The sequence below is a fragment of the Panicum virgatum genome, chromosome 1N, assembly GCF_016808335.1.
Source record: "Panicum virgatum strain AP13 chromosome 1N, P.virgatum_v5, whole genome shotgun sequence".
In the NCBI taxonomy this organism is placed as follows: Eukaryota; Viridiplantae; Streptophyta; class Magnoliopsida; order Poales; family Poaceae; genus Panicum; species Panicum virgatum.
In genome coordinates, this window is record NC_053145.1 from 50,264,347 (window position 1) to 50,269,144 (window position 4,798).

The window sequence follows — 4,798 nt, forward strand, 5'->3', positions numbered from 1 at the left end:
GCTTCCAACACAAATGTATAAGCTGCACCAGCACTACATGCGTGCGATGGCCGATTGCATCTTCATGCAGGGCGCAAAGATTAAAGATGATGATTTCTTACGGGGGGAGGCCATTATATGGATAAACTGGGAAGAAATTTACCAACTATTCCATCAGGAGGCCCTCGACATCTCTATGGTCGGCTTGTGGGTTCTGTAAGTATTTTACTCTCCTTACGTATTGTTTTGCATGATCTCAACATACTGATCTCTTGATTTATTCGGTATCATGTAGAATGGAGATACATACTTGCAGAAGAAAGGGATACTCTCACCTCAGCTTCATCGACCCAATTACTTGTAATTGGAGGCTTCTACGCGACAATACCGATGAGATATTCCAAAACTTGTTCAAGTACATAAGCGTTCATCACAACAAGCAAATGATATTGTTTCCTTACAACTTTGCGTGAGTGATTCCTTCCGTCTAACTCTTTCTATTCTGTAATCGAATTGTTTAAACCTTAACTACCAAGAACTGCCTCCGTATAATCTTGCAGTGAACACTGGGTCCTAATTGTCATAATTCCCGAGAAGAGCCTACTCGTGGTTATGGACTCATTGAGGAGACCTCCAGAACAATACGAAAATCTTCTTAACATGATGAAAAAGTAATTCTACCACTACTCCATCGGTGACCGATAATTTGAATCACTTTGTTACTTGACTATAATTGTTCTAATCATGCACAGGGTTTGGAAAGAATTCGCTAAAAATCATCCAGGCAAATTTGACAAGGAATTGAAGATCAAGATAGATTTTCCGGTACGCACTTGGATGATTCGTTGCACGATTCATTAGTTTTATTATATATTCATATAAATACCTGATAATTTCTTCTCTCTTAAAGTGTATGAGGCAGAAACAAGGCACTGTATTTTGCGCATACTATGTATGCGAGTACATCCATGGTCTGGTAGGTCCTCAAAGGGCTGGACAGATTGGGCGGAGGAAGTAAGTAAAAAACTTGTTAATATTTGAACTCGTATTTTAATTAGTCGAAATTAATTATCCCCTTTTTCCATAGGTCAGGGAGATGCGCGATAAACTCATACCGGAGGAAAAGCTTATGGCGATTCAAGAACAATTCTCCGGATTTATTGTTGAGCAAGTCCTCGATCCAAAAAGCGAATTCTGCTATGATGGAATATCTAATATTGACAATCACAGCAAATATGACAATATACGCGTGTATATGTAATTAAGAACGATTATACCTATGTAAATATATATGTGTGTCTATGTATTAAATTTCCAAAAGGCGAATTCTACTATGTAATTAAGAACGAATATACCTATGTAATTAAGAACGAATATACCTATGCAAATATGATGGAGTATGTATGTATTATATATATAAGCACTCCAATAATATATATGTGTATATATATATATTTATATAATATTGGTCCTAGACATTTTCATATGTAAAGGAATTCACATGTATAGATATGTGTATACATATATATATATATATAAGTGAATTAATTTATATATGGAAACTATCTAGGACAAATATTATATAAATAACTATATATATATATATATATTAGTGGAGATCATACACACTGAATTCCAATACATAAGTTTAATTGAAATGCAAAAGTATAATTGAAATAGAAAAATAATTGAGAAAAGGAAAACATGAAAAAAAAGGGGGACCTTTTGTCCCGGTTGGTAACACCAACCGGGACAAAAGGGTGCGCCAGCCACGTGGGCGCTGGCTGCACCTTTTGTCCCGGTTGGTGTTACTAACCGGGACAAAAGATCCTCTTTTGTCCCGGTTGCCAGACCCGGGACAAAAGGGCACCCCCTTTTGTCCCGGACTGGCGTTCCCGGTTGGGAAACCGGGACAACAGGGGGTTTTCCAACCGGGACAAATCAACGTTTTTGTAGTAGTGGGAGGAATCCCCAGATTTACTGGGCGCACCGGTCAGACTGGCCCTAAAACCGGTCAGACCGGTCGAACCGGTCAGACCGCCACTGTGGCCGGTCAGACCGGTCGACTTGATGTCGGCCTTCTTCTTCTTGTTTTGCCCCCTAGTGTTTTTACGGTTTGAGGGGTCTTCAATGTCAACTTCTTTTCAGTTCTTTCATCATCAATGACTATATTTTTTCTCTTGGTTGATTCACCTTGACTCGGCCGAACTAGCACTTTAGGATTATTCAATTCCAATATATGCACTGGGAAAGGATTTTGATCAACCTACATATTAGGAATAACCAATCGTCCTTTATTAATGGCCGATTGAATCTGTCTACGTAACATATTGCAATCATTAGTAGCATGTGAAAAAGTATTATGGAGCTTGCAATATGTTCGCCGCTTCAACTCTTCAAGCGGCGGTACAGTATGTCACATCTTGATGTATCCAAGTCTATATAACTCATCAAATATTCTTTCGCACTTGGATACATTAAAAGTAAATTTTTTGTCTTGCCGATTTTTGCGAATCGGCTTAAGAGCAGAACAAGTAAATGATTTGGCTTGAGATGGTCGAGCAAACTCAGCAACATATACATCATTAGACTCATCGTCCGAACAATCTGAATTGCAATCTAAGGCATGTACACTAGAACGATGATGTCTATGAGACTCTTGAGATTCTTTGCTTCGGCTTTCTATAGCCAAAGCTCTCTGATGCATCGGAGTAATAGTAAAGAAATTATAGCCCTCTAATCTTTCTTTGATATGAGAGCGCAAGCCATTAAAAGCCAAATGAGCTAAGTCTTTTTCTGCAATATTCACACTAAAGCATCGGTTTTTTGTATCGCAGAATTGTCTTATGTAATCATTGACAGATTCATCACTCGATTGTCTAAGCGATGTCAAGTGAGACAATTTAAGCTCATCATGCCCACAGAAAAAGTGCTCATGAAACTTCTGCTCTAATTGTTCCCATGAGACAATGGAATTAGGCGCCAAAGAAGAAAACTAAGAGAAAGTGATTCCAGTTAAAGATAAAGAAAATAAACGCACTTTCAACTCGTTTGTTGAACCAGTTTCTCCTAATTAGGCAAGATGTTGACTAGTAATTACTCCTAGTATCTTCCCCACTGAATTTAACAAATTCAGACAACCGAAAACCAACAGGATATGCAACCGAATCAAACGAAGTAGGATACGGCTTTTGGTATGTACGGGTTTTGCTTCTAACATCCACTCCAAAACTTTCTCTAAATAGATTAGCCAAATCATTCTTATAATCAGCAAGTGCCTTGCCAAAATTACTTGAAGAATTTGGCCTCGTGGATCTAGATACTTTACGCTGGTTGGGAACAAACTGACCGGATGGACTGGTCGGACCGGTCAATACGACCGGTCGGCCGGTGGGGGGAGGTCTGACCGGACTGGTAAACCGGTCTGACCGGTCTCTGCCGGTTTTTTCAACGCTGCACATATCGGTTGAACATCTCGTCGGAGATAGGACCGATGTGTGGCACTGAGTTCTTGGGGAGTTCTGGTGGTATGTATGAAACAATTTCATTTGGCCGAACCAGGAATACTCATAATGGGATTAGTGTATGTTGGTGTCACAGTTTGACCACTGAAATAATTCATTGGCATTCCATATTGAGGTAGACTCGTAGGAGATGCTGCTGATGGTTGAGGAACATAAAATTCAGAAGCAGAAACAGATGGAGATTCATCGGCTGTCTCTGGTTTCTTACCAGCTGATTCTCTTTCCTTAGAGCTAAGCCAATTAACCCAATAAACATCAAGTTCAGCTAGCAATTTCTGAATTTGTTCCATAGTAACACCAGAAGGTGGAGCACTTGCAGTAGGTGTTACCTTAGTAGATGCATCCGTGGAGGTAGAAGCGAAGTCGATCTCCTTGATCTTGGTGACTTTGTCGCGTCGATCGACCTTGATGCTTGCAAGCGCCGCTAGTAGATCTTCTTCGTCACCCTTCTTCTTGCGCTCCTCCAGCATCAGACGGACATCCTCAGGAAGATGCTCGTACGTCGTAGGGGTGATGATCTTCTTGTCGATCTCAGTGGTAGAACCCATCTTCTTCGGGGTAGATTAAATCGGTTTTGCTAACCAAGATCTCTCTTCCCCAGCGGAGTCGCCAAAAAGTATGTTGACACCTTTTACGAATCAACACACGAACGCACTAGATCGTGCAGCGCGAGGAAGAGATCGATGCAGCTCCTCCTGCGTGGAGCGGTCAGACCAGTCTAAGTGACCGGTCAGACCGATCGCCAGGGTGAAATCGGCGACGGCCGACGAACGCTAGCCCGGGAGGGACCCCGTCAGGGCAAGCGCACGTAGGGTTGTTCTAGGATCGGCAGGCCACCTAGAACACCTTCAAACATCGCGGAGACGAAGGAAGAACAACAGATGAGGGTTGGAAAAGTTAGGGTTTGAAAACGAGGATAAAAAGTAGTAATTGTTATGTATTTTGATCGATTGGATACCCTCAATCGGCCGTGACCCTTTATATTTATAGGGTGGGGTGGACTTATCCCCAAAGGAATCCCAATTACAGATCTAGATCTACAAAAATCTTTAATTGACTCGGACTCCTCCTAGACCGGTCAGACCGGTCGGTCCCCTGCCGGGCAAGCTACACCACCAGACCGGTCAGACCGCTTGGTCAGACCGGTTAATGCCAATTTTGATTGTCAACAACCGTGAGCTCCGAGATACAGAGCTGTGTTCGAGTGCAAAGAATCATTGTTTAATAACTGGGCACTGGTGCAAGTAGTTGCCCCGTTCCATCTTTTTTAGACATCAAGTGGATTTAATTTCACT